The sequence below is a fragment of the Dufourea novaeangliae genome, unplaced genomic scaffold, assembly GCF_001272555.1.
Source record: "Dufourea novaeangliae isolate 0120121106 unplaced genomic scaffold, ASM127255v1 scaffold96, whole genome shotgun sequence".
Taxonomy (NCBI): domain Eukaryota; kingdom Metazoa; phylum Arthropoda; class Insecta; order Hymenoptera; family Halictidae; genus Dufourea; species Dufourea novaeangliae.
This window is the reverse complement of record NW_015373974.1, coordinates 644,230-663,368: the sequence shown is the minus strand read 5'-3', so window position 1 is coordinate 663,368 and position 19,139 is coordinate 644,230.

Below are 19,139 nucleotides of genomic sequence, written 5' to 3'. Positions count from 1 at the left end.
TCGGCCTGGAATCGTGTCAACGTGCTTAATTACCGTAGAGACCAAGACGTATAAAGATGGTCCGGATCCTTCCTCGAGCCTTGTAACTACTACCGTCCACGTAAGCGACGTGTTCTCCTCGGTCGAGACAAAAAGCCGCGGCTACCATAAAATGGCGGGTTGCATGGGTTTCTGTGTCGTGATAATGGTACCATTCTGACTCGTGGCCACGGATCTTGATACAAGAAAGGTTACTTCTTTCGATGCTGACATATCAGAATATTTTACACACAAGTAATTCACTATTTTTATTAATTTATTAATACTTATAATAATAGAAGTTTTTAGTATCGGTAGTCTCAACGTTTTGTCTACAGCCAAATTATCCTTATTTCTTCATAATGAATTTCTCTACGTTTTCAACGTCACTTATAAAGCCGAAAAATTGAAGTGACCTAGTATTAAGAGTATTCTTTTACAACGAAGGCAGTGGAACCTTGTAATGCTAAACTAAACGTAAGTATTGAGGATATTTTATTGTAGGTTTCTCAGTATTCAAGTACTCAATATTCAGTACTCAGTATTCACAGTACTTAGTATTCAGCACTCATTATACTCAGTATTCACAGTAAACAATACTTAATATTCAGTACTCGTGGTATTCAGCACTCACAGTATTCAATACTCACATTATTCAGTATTCACGTTATACAGTACTCACAGTACTTAGTATTCAGTATCCACAGTACTTAGTATTCACAGTACGCAGTATCTATAGTACTCAGTATTAAGTGCTAAATATCTAGTACTCAATCCTTAGTAGCCACAATTCAGTACTAAGTACAGATTTGTCAGATACTAGGAATTCAAGAAAGTTGTCAAATTCATGCGTTTCGGGGCAGCCTGTACACATGAACGTTCAGTTTCATGTAAGTATCTGCGGAGGCTATAGAAAAGTCAGTCGAGCTTCCAGGCAAGTAATCGATCGGAGGTAGCGGTTCTCTGGTGGAAAGGAACGCGATCTAAGCGCAGAATTAGTTCGCCGTCTGGACAATCGAGCATTAATCTTCGACTTCTGTTCGCGTTTAAGAGACGAAGAGAAGGGAAGAGAAGGAAAAAGAGAGGCGCTTCCCATCGGGTAGAAACACGAATTGTGAGAATACGGCTTTCGGGACCGGTATATCCAAGCGAGATTCAACAATGGGGGCCTTCTTGGTGTGCGGGCAGGAAGCGAAAGAAGAACCGTGGCCTCGGTATAGGTGCCTGCATAGTTGCTTAGAATATTTAATCTCGAATTACTAATTTTGATCAAACGTTGACGATTAAATCTCGTTCGACAATCTAGGAAGCGTAACAGTAAGTTCTCCTCTAGCAGAATGAGGATCCAGGGTCTTCTGAGTCCAAGGACTGGAAACTTCCATTTTAAGGATCCAGGGTCCAATGGGATCAAGAGTTTCCTGAATGCTGATATTATTGATGAAATGAGGGGCTTCTGAATACGGGATTTAATCTTCTTTAGAAACTACGGAGTGTAACAATAAATTATCCAAAGGATCCTCCAGAGTCTTCTGGGTCCAAGATCTGAAATCTTTAATCCCAAAGATCCAGAGGCCAGTGAGATCAAGAGTCATAGTTCCCTGAATGCTGCTTTATTGATGGAACAAGAAACTCTTCAAAGTCCACAAACTGAACAATTTATCTTGAAGGATCCAATGTCTAAGAATGGATATGAGTTCTAGAGCCATCGAGCCCAGCAACTGAACCAGTTATCTTGAATCACGTTTCATTGGCTGTATACCTCTTGCAAAATGCATGGAAACGATACAGTGGCCCCTCCTCTTCTGGAACAATCGAACCAATCAGAAGGCCGTTTCCCAACTCCTTCGATCCTCTATTCCCCTAAGCGTACTCAGGCTGTTGAAGTATGAATGGTCTTTCAATCTTCCTCGGATGCATAACGCCACAGTAACGGTTTTTAATTCCCTGTTGTTGATCGTTGTTTCACCTCCAGTGTATCTAATCCGTGCACAACACACGTTCACCGTGTCCCGCGTAAACGTCCTACCAGAAGGCGGATTTGAATACGGTCATTAGTTCCTGCTACCGTTAGAGATCGAGGGGAAAGACAAGAGCAACGGTGCGAATCATAATTGCGATATTACGTTGCGTAAGTCATTAACCACCTTCGTTTCTTTGTGTTTTTTTTTTTCATTCATTTTGATCTTCGACGTTCCCAAGATGAGACAAAGTGTACATAGTCTTCGCCGAAGGCCGTGCCTCTTAACGAATCCCCCTCTGTTAAATGCTAATCAATGTTCCGTCTCGCTGGATCCTCTTCCTTCGGCGAAAGAAAAAAAAAAAGCGTACGGATCGTTATCAGATTCATGGAGCTGGAAAGTTCGCGCTTTCTTCGATCTAGAAAACATCGCGCACCAAGTAAATTGTAGCTTTATCGATCGAGGGTTTTCATCGGTAGTACAAAAGGATACCACGAACCGTTCGATGGTATCTTCATGGTCGTAACCATTCGGGTAATGTTTAGGAAATTCATGGAGGATGTTGCACCCTCGTTGGCCAAGTGAAAGTCATCGTTTTACAAGTCACTAGGCAACCAAGTGGAATTTACATCCGGAACGGCATGATGAGCTTGATGGGGTTTGCACAAAGTGTGTGTGTGATCTAAATATTTGCTGAAGATACTGATTGGATATGGAATGAAGTTGTTCCTCTTGCTGAAGAGGAGATCAAGGCGGTGAACATGGAGAACACACGTGCTTATGAAAGTATAGTTTTTAGGGGCCGAAATTACAGTCTTTCTCTTGCAGGATCCAGAGTCTCTGAAGTACAGGAATCTAGAGGATCCAGAGTTCAGGGTTCTAGGAATCCAAATTCTAGGGACCTAGGAATCCAAATTCTAGGGACCTAGGGATCCAGTGTTCAGGGATTTAGGGATCCAGAGTCCAGGGATCCAGTGTCCAGGGATTTGGGGATCTAGAGTTTAGGGTTCTAGGAATCCAGAGTCCAGGGACTTAGGAATCCAAATTTAAGGGATCTAGGAATCCAGAGTCCAGGGACCTAGGGATCCAGTGTTCAGAGATTTAGGGATCCAGAGTCCAGGGACCTAGGGATCCAGTGTCCAGGGATTTGGGGATCTAGAGTTTAGGGTTCTAGGAATCCAGAGTCCAGGGACCTAGGGATCCAGTTTCCAGGGATTTAGGGATCCAGGGTCCAGGGACCTAGGGATCTAGAGTTCAGGGATTTAGGGATCTAGAGTTCAGCGATCTAGGAATCCAGAGTCCAGGGACCTAGGGATCCAGAGTCCAGGGATCTAGGGATCCAAAGTCCAAGGATCTGGAGTCCTGAGTCCACGAATTCAAATCTTTATATTCAGGGATCCACAGTCCTTTGAGTCCACGAATTCAAAGGCTTAATTTGGGGTAAGCAAAGTCCAATAATCCAAATCTTTAACTTAATACAGCCCCGTGTCTAATATCTTCAGGACCACGCAGCTTCAGTTTGAAGATACCAAAATCACTCGTAGTAGCTTGTACAGTCCAGAGTCTTCAGAGCGAAGGGTAAACAGACTTAGCTCGAGTGATCGAAAGAAACGTACATATCTGAATAAAATTACTGTAATCCAAGATCAACGCAACAGTTCGCCTCTTGCACCATATGCAAGTACACCGATCCCAGTCGGGGGGCGTCGAGAAATCGAAAACGAAAGGAAAATGGAATCGCGGTGGAAGTTGATGCAACTTGGTGCGTTCTCGTAAAAGGTAGTCGTTTCGAACGGAACGACACCGATCCCTCCTACATGCATGCATTGTCACACGTGACTGCGTTCCAACGATCGCCACGAGTGCCAGGACACACCGAGAGAGTCCTTAGGGCGATCGTGGATCATTTCGAATCGGTACCGCGCGTAGGAAGTTATTCCACTTGTCTCGGCGGTAAGTACGGTGTGTAACGACGCCCGATACTTCTACCTACTTTTACCTCCGGTCGACCTTCGCGTTACAAGACTCCACTTCTCGCGATATAGGTATGTAAGTGACCGGCAATGATTTCAGCGAAATTTCTTTTGATGGACTACCCGAGGTGCGTGTACGTGTTTGTGGACACAGAGTTCGAACTTTATCCAGCTGATAAAGCATTGATCCGAGTCGAATCGTTTGATGTTTCACCGTTCAACCAAAGATATACTTAAATTGCATTGTCTTGCAGCACTTTGGCCAACAATTGCCGTTATCAATTGGGCAACACCCGGAGATCCGTTACCGTGATAACGATCTTGAAAACGTGGAAAATCTACCGATAGTTCCGCGAAACTCTGACGAATAACATAAACGAATAAAAAAAAGGACATCTTGCCATAGCACTTTTGACCCCAGATTCACGGTCTAAGACGTAACTAGCAATCTATAATAGTAATATTGTAACTAGTGATATAGTAGTATAGTAACTGGTGACATAATAATCCGTAACTATACAAAACAGATACTCAGCTCTAAGATCAATTATAAATTCTCTTAAAAATTGCATTCATCGTTTTGAACCTAAATAATTCCATTAAAAATGTGATGTACCAAGATCTTATCTTCCTTTCTATCTCCCTTCCAAAAATTTCAACTCGAGGGTTCACGTTTTCTCGAAATATTAATTTCCGACTATCAATACAAAGTATACCACATATTCAGCTTGGTATCCACTTCACTAACTTTAGCGGGTGAGTATTAATCCGAGGAGCAACATTTTATCTCACAAATCATCCTCGAGCAATTCGTACAATTTACTACCAGTGAATCCAAGGTCATCAGTCGAGGCACTGGAAGTCCTGAAGGTTTCGTTTCGCGCCCGCGTCCGCGCGGGATTTAAGCGGACTCGACGGATAGACGATCGAATCAGACACAGGAAAAGGTGACTCACCTGTTCTTACGCGGCAGTGTCGTAATCGCCATGTCCAAGGACCCCTCGTAGCGATGATTATCCTCCTTGGGCCGCCTGGTCGCCTCCGTGCAGACGCCCTGCGTGAAGCTGTAGGTCCTTCGTTTCTTCAGGCACAACATCGTCGCTTCTTTAAGGCTTCTCTCGCGATCTTCACCTGTTACCTCATAACGAACCACTTGGACCCCACTATTATATATTTCGCCTCTTTACATTTGGCCCTGTCGAGACACAGATAGAATTTTACGGTCTGATCATTGGGCGTTTCAGTAAGTACAGATTCCTAAATACATACAACTTGACTATGGAGGCATTGGAAATTAGGGATGCAGTTTTGATGCTAGGATACTTCGGATATTTTGCAGTATAGTCTCAATAGTACATTTTCTAGTATGAATAGTAAATTTTATAGTCCTCATAGTCAAAATTATAGTCTCAATAATACATTTTGTAGCTTCAACAACAAATTTTAGAGCATCAATAGTAAATTGCATAGTCTCAATAGTAAATATTCTAGTATGCATAGTAAATTTTATAGTTATCAATAGTGAAGAAAGGAACTGGGATGTTTGAGTACTATAGTCGTTAGAGTACCCAGTACTCAATACAACGATTCTGAGTGTGATAGTTTGAATACATTATAGTTGCGTTAAAACATCTGCTATATGAATAATCTAATAAAATATAGATTCGTCTCTCGAAACCACTTAAATTACGTAAAGAATATTTCTCGTACGGCCACACATAGAGAAGATATTTAGGTAGGAAGATATTAGGCCTGTTTTAAGCGGAATACCCTGTACAGTAAAGCTCTTAATATTCTAATGGAACAATATCGATACTACTTCGGCACACTACCTAATCACCCTCTGATCCCACACGCAATCGCCCAGTAAACCAAAGAAAAGTTTCTACTGTCACTGATACACCGCCCCGTCAAAGACACTCGGTAAATACAGTTCTGCAGACCATTTTCTGACCTCACATACAACCACTCCACCAAACAACAGTGTCAATCATAATCCTTCAATCATTACAGTACAATTTTCTCGAACACTAATAGATCTAACAGACACTCGACACAGTCCAGATAGTACTTCTAAAGCTACCAGAGGTACCGTTTCCGGTAGCAATGTTTACCGATCAAACACTGTGACCGATAATTGAAAGTACAGTTGACTCTTCTTTCGTTGTAAATTCGAACTGTCAGGAGGGACGACTCGTATCGGATGTGACTCGTGACCGAGCGGAACCGCGACTGCCGAGGGACCAAGTCAATTTTCTCTCCTGATCCTCTGATACGGCCAGAGCGCTGTTAAGGTACGTCTCCACTTGACGGTAAATCGTGACGACTTTCATGACACACCACTGTTACGAGGTTTGTCCTCGTGAAAACTAGATTGATTTACAATGTCGTACCGGTGTCACGAAAGTGATTTTTTTTGTCACGTGGAGACGTACCTTTACTCGGGCCCAAACGGCGACACAGGAGAGAGGCGAGAGACGACGACGACGCGTCAGGCTCACGGCGAAGTTATAACTGTACTGAAGGCTGCGCTCAGAAATCCTGCCTGCCTACCTATACCACGGGCACGAGTGCACGCCCGGTGATAATGACCCCCACGAAAATTACGGGGGCACCCGGCTGGGATCGCGGGCCCCGTATGCATTTCGTTGGATTCCGTTCGTTTTTTGTTTCTTCTTCTTTTTCGTATAAATCATTCCGGGTTACACCGACTCCCTTCTTTCGCGAATCATTTGTTTCTCGTTAGTGAAATGCGGAAGTTTATGCAATTACGGAATTTTTTACGGTAATGTTGAACAATTGAAAATGGACAGTTTAGTGTATACTATAATGTATAAGAATATAGGAAAATTGAATAGTATAGATATAGAACTAATATATAAATATTAATTTGTTTGTAGATAAGTAATTTATAAAAGTTGAAAGTGGATAATTTAATGTACAGTATAAGATATAGTATAGTATATTCCGTAATATACAATATCGCGTATAGTATATGCAATAGTGTCCAGAAAAAAAAAATTACACCACAATACTGATTTTCATTACTAGATACTGGGGTAAAAATATTATCAAAAAAAAATATATATATATACGTATATACTAACAGTAAATTACTATAACCCATAGTATTATATTATCGAAATCATCGTTAAAAAAAATCTATCTCGAAAGGATCGAAGCAAAAAATGATCATCTTAGTCAGACCATTAGAGTCCACATAATGGTCGTATAAAGAACAAAGGAGGAAGACCGTTTCCCAACGTGTTGAATTTGCATCGTACAGGCGCGAAAAAACATCGGAACTCCTTTCGAATTCCCCGAGTCGAAAGCTGCGAGCGCCCGGCGCCGAATCGTCCAGTCCGATCCCGCGGATCGAATTTTCAAATAGAAACCATCCGTGGACGGGAATAACAAAAGCGTGACGACGGTGTGGCCGTTCATGTAATCGAGCACTTTCGACCGTGTGGATTTTCACCTGGAATCCACGATGGGAAAAACACGCCACACAGACACACACACACACACACACATTCACACTCGAGGATTATTGTGTAACGTGTGCGCAACACGTCGATAAAAATTAATTATTCGCCTCGTCGGTTGCCCCTTTTACGGTGCACGTTCTACGATGTAGACATTAGGAATTAATTCTCGGGGTCCTGTGGCCGGGTCATCGGCGACCCGTCGGTTACCATAGTCAACGATTTGTTTACAACATTATCTGTATAATACAAAGCAATTATTTAGAAATTACACCCTACTGATATTAAATTTGGAGTCTGAAAGATTACTTATATATGTGCTTGGGTACTACTAAAATACTTTAATACCACTGTTGGTGTTTCGATACTTCGGTACTTAGTATAATACTTTAGCAGCACTCCACATCTAGCATCAATTACTAACAGTGCTGAAGCAGTAGGTAAATATTACAGTACTTAAGTACATCCTATATGGTACTCAAATACTCAACACTTGTCGGGTACTTAAGTATTCAACATTCATCAAGTGCTCGGAATTTACAAAGCATTCGAGTACTCAACTTTCATAAGGTATTCAAATGTTCGTCAAGAACGCAGCATTTATCAGATACTAAATGTTCAAGATTCATCGGGTACTCAGTATTTACAAAGTACTCGAGTACTCAACATTTATCAAGAACACAAAATTTATCAACTACTCAAGCCTTCAATATTCATCGAGTACCCAACATTTATTGAGTATCGAAGTACTCAACTAGTACTCAGATACTCAACATGTCTCAAGTACTCTAGTGTCGTAAGATTTACAAAAGGAAGGAAACACACAGAACGTTCTCCACTCTAGACACAAAGCAAGACTCAAAAACAACTGCTTTAATATTTTTTAAAACTAAATAAACAAAGAGATTAATCAATTATTCTCGGATGCTGTCCATTACAAAATTATACCCTATGATCAATTATCCCCATGATTTTCCCTCGTTTACCAGGTGTTTGAAAAAATTACGCAACGGTCGATTTTATTCGCCAGTGAAAGAAAAAAAAAGAAACACGACGTACATCGGTCGTGCCGAAGGGAAGCGCATTCCGCGTGAATTCTGCTGCCAAGTCTATCCGTTAGACGTCGAATGAATAATTCATCGAAGTGGATGGGAGGGTGGAGGGGGGCCTGAATCATCGACGCGGCGATGCAGAATTCACCAACGTCTGAAGATTGTTCTTCTTCGTGATAATTGCTCGTTAAGGGGACGGCTGTTACACTCGCGCCGCGATTTTAATCGGGGCAACACACGTCGGTCCGATAATAGAATTGGAGTCCCGTGAGAATCAATCCTTGGGTCTGCGCATACGCACACGCGCAACCGGTAATCTCCGTTTCCTGTTTCGGCACGTTGCAACAATGATCGTACTAAGAATAAAACTGTCTTGAGGCCGTTCGCTCGAGACCGATTCTGCAACGGAGAAACGAGTCGGGAAACGTGAAATCACGATACCCCACCTTTCTGAAAAATTTTGACCTCTAAAATTGGACATAAAAAAAAATATATTCTACATTATTTAAAATTTTACCTCTTAAAATTGGAAAATAATTATTCTTCATTTTTTCCTTTCTATCCCCTTTCACTTCTCTCAAAAATAATCACAAAAAAGAGGTTCATTCGAAAAAATGTATTCGTCGTATTTTTTAAATTTCGCCACATTTCAATTCTCTCAAAAATGGAATCTCAATCGTGAAAAAAATTATTTTTCAAATTTTACCTACTTCCACTTCTCCCAAAAATTGGCGGTTCGTATAAGAAAAATTTATTTTACATTCCTTTTAAAAGGCACTTATTCCTAAAGAAAATAATTAGTTATTCCTTATTCGTCAATCAGATGATCCTGTTTTCCAAAATCATTAATGCAATTTTTCATATTCCATTCCCTGTATTTATCATTTTCATAACATAACATTAACATACTAAAAAAATTAATTTTTATAAAGCAGCCCAGTTGACATATGCCCAACACTAATTGAACCTGACCACAACAAAACAGTTTTTCCCTTCTTTCATGTCCATGCACCGTCACGGTGTGCACCCAATCTTTCTATATCTTGTTTGTCCGGTACCAGGATAGCGTAATCTGAATGAAGAAGCGCACTCCGAGCGGCTCAGCCACCTGGCCGGGCCTGGGTTCACAATTAACAGAGACCCCGGTGTGAATAGAGAGACCAGGCTCGTCAGATAGTCACGGGACAGACCGGTTGTCGGCTACCAAGCCGGAAATACGGCCGCTTTCCTGCGCTAGCACCGGACCCGACTGTGGTCGCCGGTCCTGTTAACAGTACATTCAATCCGTTGCTGTTGCCCCGATAGCCAGCGATGGCCTAAACACGGGTTAAATCACTGGATGACAGCTTGGGACCCAACCGATGGTATCCAAAAGCTGACACTAATTTCCAGTGACCTTAGTGGTGTTCAACGGTGCACCCCAAAATCCAGGAGATATTGGGGGAATTAATTAGTAATGTCTGGTTAAATCGATCTACAGCCATGAAAGTTGATCACTCTGTTAATAGTTTATTGACTGGTAGTCTAGTTATAGGCTTTTAAATTTCAGTGGTTATAGATGAGAAGCCTATTAATATTACCCTTAGATGTGGGTTAAAGGGTAGAATGACGGGTGATCAGAAGTTGGACACTTATAGGGCATCTAACTTTTGGGCAAGCTTCATGATCATAAAGAAATCAGAGGGAAAAAAAGCTAGGAGCTACCAGTGACAAATGTGTCAGGCATCTGAAACTTATTTTTAACACATTATTGAATCGTAGCAATGTACAGGCTTCTCTCGATTATTGTCTGGCTTGTCCTACACGATTATTGTCCAGGTGTTATCCCCACCACTGGTGGAGGACTTTACTGTCCCTCTGCTTTTGTTGCCGAGGCTTTGGGCAAAGAAACGAATTTACAAGGGTCTGAAACATTTCTCCCTATAGGATTATTGTCCCAGCGCGGACTTGGGTTAGGGACGATAATCGAGAGGAGTCTGTAGAAGCTTTTGCTGTGGGAATTTACCAATCACATTATCTAGTGGTAAGGAATTTATTAAATAATTCCGACTCAACTAGCACGAAATTTGGGTTATACAGTCAAGTGATGTAAATTGTGTCGATTGACTAATTAGCCCTGAAGAGGATCTACATTAAATACAGGTCAGTACTTCGAGCACGATTTAATATGTTCGAAAGGTGTTTAGCAAAAGCCTCTTAAGTTGGACGAGTCTGTTCAGATGATGAGGTGATTAGACTGTGACTTCCTATATTCCTACTCTGCGTACCGGGACTTCCTCATTCATGCTGCTATTACAGCCTTGGGATCGTTAAGGAGACCTGTAGCAATGTATAGTGGGGTACAGTTCTTTAATACTAACTCTGATACCTATAAAAAGGTCCCCAGTCCATTTATTAACCTTTCTACTATGACCTGAACCAACCTTCAATGCAATAAAATAATTTCTGTTCATTTCAAATTTCCTGAAATAAACCTTTGAAGATTGATACCTACAAAAAGGTCCCCAGTCCATTTATTAACCTTTCTACTATGACCTCGTACAACCTTCAATGTAATAAAATAATTTCTGTTCATTCCCAGTTTCCTGAACTAAACCTTTAAAGACTCCTACTTGCCTCCACAATCTATCTATTAACCTTTCTGCTAATTATGAACCATGAAGTACGCTATAAATACACAAAACCCACAGTCCAATGACACATATGGGACCAACAATAACCGTTGCTAAAGAGGTAGCACTGAAAAGCATTTCTCCTAGTTACTGAACATCTGCTGTCGGTCGAATCAAATCCCTAAAAAATTCCATCTGTAAGACAGTCTCTGATGCATGTTGGGAAGAGCACGACCAGAGCCGGCTGGGCCGGCAGTAAGTGCAGTTATGTTGCACTGACCGCTAGGACGCACCGGGCCGATCCGGAGGAGGCTCCGGTTGTTGCCATGCAACGTGACGGTTTGTTCGTGACAGAAGGAAAGAAAAGAAAAAAAAAATGGTGAAGAAAACGCGGATGCAGATCGCGTGGAAAAGGCGAGATCCCACCATGTTTCGCCATTGGTTCGTCAGCATCAAACAGTTTACACGACTATCTTGATCGGACTGGTGTCCGTTCGACACGTCCAGTTTCCCCCACTGGTGAGTTTCAACACGCTCTGGTATATTAAAAATAAATCAATAAAAATACCTCGACGTTTCTCCACGTTACTATATTCCGCTTTGGTCTGATTAATACGTCCCGTTTTGATAATTGGCTGGAGGATGGAACTGGCTGGGCGTGTTGATGAATAAGACTAAAGGATAGAAACCTAGATATGACGCCTTAAAGACGCCTTTAGGCCTAAAACAGCCGTAAAACGGGCGTCTTTAAGGCGTCGTGTGCTATCTGGGAAATCTGAACACCTAGGAACGTAGAATTGTACGAAAGATTTTGGAAGAATTCTCAGCTCTGAATGGTCGATTGTTAAATATAATTGATGAAGTATAACGTCAGAAGGTATCATCTATTTATACACTACTTAAAACAATTCAGCCAAATTATGTACGAAGTTACCAACCCTCAATGATCTGGGATAAAGTGAATTTAGTTTAAAGATTTAATATTTAAAAAAAGTGGCTTCATTTCTACTGTCGCTTGCTTGGCGTAACAGAACCCTCCAGGACAGCGATCCCCTAATTGTTTTCAGCAGTGTATAATAGAAATTAGCTGAAACAGGCTAGTGAACGTGTCAAGGGTGATCGTATCGAGACTTCTGGCAATGACCCCAAATGATGGAATCATTTTATCTGCCACACTGATCTCTTTGGTGCCAATGAATCGTCCCAAGATCGAAGGGGGATGCGAGAGCATTCAGAAACAGTGTCGACGTGATTATCCAACTTTTTCCCCGGATATTTCCATAATTGCTCGATGCCCCCCCCCCCTCGCAATGATGATTATCACGCTCGCGGCCTGTGGCTCACTTTCATGCTAATGAAACGCAATTCGCTTTCGTGACTAGCACACGGTTTATCTCTTCATCCATCGGCGAAGACGACGTCGAGGATACGGTCAGCGACGTAGAAATATTGGCGTGATCCCGATGCAAGACCGTTCTCTCTTATCGGACCTCCTCCCAGGAATTTCGTAATCCTCGCGCAACCATGATTATCTATATCAAAACCGTACTTTTTATTAAACCCCTTAATCGTACCAAATGTCTGACTGTTTCCACGACTGGAATTTTTCCTTAATTGGTTGCCTGAGGAAACTCTTAGTGTTTTCTATAAACATATTTGAATTTGCATTTGCAGGTTATGTATCATATTGAGGACCAAGGGGAGTGATGGATTGTAGGGGAAATTGATTATAGAATTTTTCCACAGCGATCGAAAGTCGTGAATGATCAGTAGACGGCGGATTGTATGCATTTAACAGTGCCCAGTCGATTATTGTCAAGAACTTTGGCTCGCGTCACGACAAACAACGAACAGAAGAAATGTATTCAGACTCTTGTAAATTTATTTTTATAGCTGGAGCCAGAACTTCGGCAATAAAAACAGAGGGGATGACGCCCTGACAATAATCGTGTAGAATCAGACGGACAGTGATCGACAGAATACTGTACGACTATAGCAAGTATGATAAACAGTAAAGCTAGCGTCAATTCCAATACATTTTCTGTCTTATTCTTGTTACAATAAAATTCTTAAGAAACGGAAAAAAAATTCAATCTTCACATCGACTGTTACAAATCACTACGAAAAATTTTATTTTGCATAAAGTTCCGCAGTCTATTGGACAGGATTATTGTTTTTTTGATGGATGTAGAATGCGTGAAAACAGTAATTATAATAGAGTGACTATTAGAGGAGTAGATCTCACGGAAATGAATGGTTCTCCTGACACCAGTGGACAAACATGATTTATCATGGAAAATGGTAATTTCATGAAAACGAGAAAACGTTCACCGTATAGACCGTAAATAGAATTTACAACTGACAAAGGAAGTCAACGATCCGGACGGACTACATTTTTAGAAGAAACAGTGCTAAATGTGTATAAATAGTTCAGTGAAATGTCGCACCTAACAAGAAAAGGAGCCCAACGATCTAACTTCTGATTTTAACGGAATTTTGCAAGATGATAGTATACAGGTTCCCAATAATATATATGAAATATTCAGTGTGTAGATACTCGATAATTTTAAACATTTTTTTCTTTTTATCCATTAGTTATGACATTTAGTCTTGTTAAAATTACGAATACGTTGTTTTATTTAACCTAAATTTTACTTTAAATATCAAATGCAAATTAAAAAGAAAATCTCATCTTTCCATGACGAGTACACTCGGCATAAATATCGAAAGGGTTAATAAGCATTTCTTCACGGTTTCACGAGCGTCGGGACGGGCACAAGTCGACACGGTGAAATATAATTAAGAATGTGGCCCGCGCGCGTTTTGCAACTGGTTACATGCACACGATAAGGGAGAAACACGTGGAATTCGAAAACACTTAGAAAGCGTGGCTCGTACCGAAACATTCCTCCAAACACAATGCTCCGCGGACGTTGTAATATAGAGCTGACATTCCTATTACCTTGCGGTGCAACCGTGCTACATTCTACCGCTATGCAACGATAAACTGGCATCTCTTTAGACGTTCCTTCCGCGGCCACGCTCTCGACTGGACCGATTTTTGTCGTTTATCGTCGCCGTGAGAATCAGATGTGGGATTTATATTGGTTGGTAATCCATTATGGGCGCCCCACGATTTTATTTTTAGTCACGTATGACCAACAATGTTGTGTCAACTATAAAAATTATTTTTTATTTTGTAGTAAATTTTTTTGTATGTATGTTTTATTTCCTATTCTCTAAAATAAATTATAATAAATTAATAATAATTAATATATATAAAACATTTTATGTTTATATAAAGGTTATTTCCATTCGTAACTATTGAATTTGTTTATGATTATTAAACTTCGTTTTACGATTCACACGAATCCTATTTAATCATAAAATTGAGGAGGCTCAGTAGAAAAGAGGCACATGTCACATCTGCATCGGTTTCTAGTTTTTTTTTTTACCATTAACTAAATTTAACCTTAAAGTTATGTTTATTTAATTGTATAATTATTTTCCCTGAAAGTAGTTGTCATGTAAATTTATAGTATTGTTACATGTGTCCCTCCACCATGAAACCTTTCAATTATTATTCCTGTTACACAATATTATACCTTTCTTCAAAGTAAAAAGTAATATATCAAATCGAATAATCAATTGCACGACGATTTGTTCAATGTAATTATGACTGTCAACATAACCGTAAATGATTTGTACATTCACCGTTATAACCTATCACTCGTTGTCTATTCGATTCCTCGAATATTATTCCTATGAGACAAGCATTACTATACAGTCATTACGACTTTAAAAAAATGTTAAATTAACTATCCTTATTTACCCGATGATTTTTACGCAACAGGATTGTATAACACCAATGAAAACAACTTTTACAATTTCCTTTTATTCATGCCCCAACGCGTCTAATTAACTCCCCGATAAAAAAATCCTTGTTTAACTACCATCGTGTATATTTGGAAATAAACAGACAAGCAAATACCAGCGTACACGCGTTTGAAAGTGGCATCCCGTCGAACGGAATATAGCGATGTTTTCATAGCCTACCTTTAAGCCGTTGTTCCAACGCTGATTCGATCAGGTTAACCCCCATCGAGACACGAATCTACCGGTCCGGCATTCTGTCTCGAATTATCCACAGCTTTTCTTTCATTATTCACGACACATCACTCAATACGCACTGACACACACGACAAATCATTCTAAAGTTTCAAACCGTCCGTCACGAAGCGTGCACACCGTTCACCCGCGCGCGAACTTTCGAGAATCGAAATATGTATCGAACGCCGCCCGGTCAATCGAGGTTCACGATAATCGAAAAGCAATTCTTTATCGTCGATCGATGTAACCAAAAATGAAACAAGGACTAATTCAAATTCTTCAAGACTATTCGAAGATTATTTAACTTCAAACACTTTGGTTATGTAACTGAAATTAATTCAAATTAATACTTCCATCAATCACGATATGGGACCACGAGATTCGAATTATTTTAGATAACAAAGTTCACATAATATTGCGTATTGGAGGCGCTCAAGTTTAAAAATCGACAATTTATCTCGTAGAAAGAACACAACGATGTTTATCCGGTCGGAGATTAAAGCAAACTGAGAATATACGGACACACTGTCACGTGTAACGCCAGGCCGATTGCCTGACCGTTCCGTTCCCTCACAAAAAAAAATACGAACACGCATTAACAACGTTCAACGGCGACCGCACGCTGTATACCCTTTTTTCTGATCGTTCGAGCAATTACGTTGCAATTATTACCTCCAAACAAAAAAAAAACGCTGGACGAGTCGATTGAATATGTTCGATACACGACATTGACATATTAAATTGCTTCGAACAATTACACAATGATTTCAGAGAATTATTTTGTTAATTAAGAATTTAACGAAGTTTGAAATTTGTGAACGTAAAGATTTGAATATAGACCTGATTCCACGCGACGGAAGACGATGAAATTGGAAAACCAAAATCATATTTTAAATTTCAAATGGGAAAACGTTGAATATTATGTTCTTCTTACCTTTCTCTGTAATTTTCCGGAAAAATAATAACCTACTTCTCTACAAACATTAAAAAAAACTTTTATGAAATAAGGGAGGTTTCTAACGGTCGCCACCTTGTGCGTTGAAGAAGACCGGCAGTTCGATTACTTCGATAGGTCGATTATCTACTACACTGATCAAAATATTCCACCTTATCGACCTTTTTTTTAGAATATTAACAGTTATCTTATAATAATTAAAAATCAGATTGTCTCAAATGAAATTCAAATTGTCGAAAAAAATCCCCTAGAAATATTTTTTCTATATACAGGGTGACCGTAGATCACCATGCACTACTAATACCCCACAAAAAACTAGTACTTCTACAACAAATATTATGAAAAAATATTCCCAAGGAAATACCCCAACAAAAAAGGGATATCTATACAGGTGAAAAATAAAAAAAAACATTTCTGGTCCCGGTAAATCGTCTCTAAAGAGGTTAAGACCGAACCTAAATTGTACAATTTTTCAGACGATTTTACATAATTTTTTGCGGAACTTTATAAACTAAAAAAAGGTGTGTCACCACAAATTACAGAAGACAGGTGTTCAGAGAGACTGAAAAATGATGCAGTCCTGAAACAAATCACAAAAAACCACGCACACGAACTGACAGAAGATCGTGGTTGATTTATGAATGGTGTATATATTATCGTAAATACAGTCGGTATAAAACATCCTCGTGTTTTCCGCGCATGATAATCATGTAGAGACGTACAAACGTGTTGCTTTATTAGTAAGATCGCGTATAAAAAAAAATAAAAACAAAAAAAAAACAGGTTATAGGATGAACTTAAAACACCCTACTCCGTGCGAGTAGCGTCTCGTTCCACCGTTCTGGTGGTACGTCGAGCTTGATTTCGATTATTATCCCCCCGAGAGGTCGGTGGATCTTTCGTCCATAAAAGGAAACGTGCTCGTTAGCGCGTCGAGATCGTATCCGGCGCAATAATCTTACGTACGCACTGGTAAGACCCATTGAAAAGCTCTTGCTTCTCCACACACAGACCCAATCGACTCCCCCCCCCCTATTCAAGAATCAGCTAAGTACTTCATTGAAATCTTATCGAGGTGCATACTTATACACAGGCTCAATTACAATGAGATGATTCCAATTAGTGGACCGCAGATGCCTATGCAAATATACATAGATTTTTGTGTACTGATTTGGTAAAGTTCTGAATCCACATATTGATCAAGACATTTGTCTTTAAGTTCCAAATAAAAGCCTCACTAAGCAATACTTCATTAAACTCTTGTAACATATTGAGTTCGAGACAATCTGTACGAGGTAAATGTGTAAAATCTGCAGTCTTCTAATTAGTTTCTCTGTGGTTCCAGCGCAAAAATAATTGATCTCTTTATACTGAACACTACATGTTTCTAAACCTTCTTCTTGTCACGTATCAGCTTCAGGAAGGAGTGGTTCGGTTGGTGAATTCATATTGCTAGAGTTACTGATTAGTTCAAAGCAGTTGAACATCTATCCAAGTAATATTTGTGGCTTACTTGAATACTCTAATAGATTATGTAAGAGAGCGACTCAATTAATATTGGTACTGTACTGCTCTAAGTAACTGAATGTGTAACGCTTAAAGAGATGTTCAATATTCTTTGAAAATTCCAACAGATAAATAGTTCAACACTTGTAATATTGTATTAAATGCGCAAGACTATAGTCTATCCACTGTCTGAGTTAATTATTTGTCTCAGTTATTTAGAGCGCTGTACTTTGGTTTCCCAAGAACTTATCCTACATGTCCTGATATATTGCTATTCGTACTCTAAAGAACCACTTTTAATACAAGATACAGTTGGATAGAAGTGAACACTTCAACTTTCACTTCCCTTGAAGCGAATACACGACAAAAAGAATGCGGATTCAGCATAAGAAAATACGTAACATGCGCATTTCTTTTTTTTATTCAGGAACCGAAAACCTTATTGTTCAACGTCATTACAAAAAAGGCTAAGTTAACAACACTTAGGCGTTTTTCGTCAGCTCCTATTTGGCTTCGTTGAAGAATATGAAAAGTACGGCAAGGATCTCGCCTAATCTTATCCTCGATTAACATTACTTTTTCCTCCCTGCATTTTCGTGTTTTTCTTTTTCTTCTCCTTTATAATAAAACGTTTAGAAACGTGCTACTGAGCAAATTTACTGATCGAATCGACTTTGACTGGGGGAGGGTCGATCATTCGAAAGGAAGTCTGTGTCGTAGAAAAAATGTCTCTGTGTAAAAAACGGGGGACACATGGAAAAATATTTCTCAATCAAGTCTAACAGTCTCCATCCCCAATCAGAGTCCATTCGATCCCGGATATGTTCCTCGACACTCGCTGAACATTCTTCGCAGTCAGTCCCCTGAGTGCCTTAAAACTCAAGCAATCCAAAGGTATGCTTAGAAACCTTACGTCGAATATCATATAAAAAATTGTACCTTCAGATTGCATGAATTCAGAGAAACTCAACGAAATCTGGCCTCTTCTATCTGTAACGTCCACTGTATGATTACAATAGAAGCAGCAAAAATTCATAACAGTATAAAACCTCCCTCGATGCGAGTTCACCCAGACATATTACAATTCAATTTGATTCCAACTAATATCATCAGTTACATTAATTCCTTCCAACGTGTTTTGGTCGAATACTTTTCAGTCGCTGCATCTCTTACAACTTAACAGATAATAACGCAAGAGCTCTCTACCAAGCAGACCTGGATACTATTTTGAGTAAGATTAATGTGACTACTCGGATAATTTGATGTTCGTACCATTCATCTTATTTGACAGAATTACTTCAGGAAAAAAGATAAATAATTTGGAAATAATTGTCAGAGTTACTTTAAGATTCTAAACAACACACTGCACTTGAACTGTCATCTTTGATTACACACTTCAAATACTTTTACGCCTAGGTCTGCTACCAAGAGGCAATATAAAAATCAATCTTATTGAACACAAAGATTTCA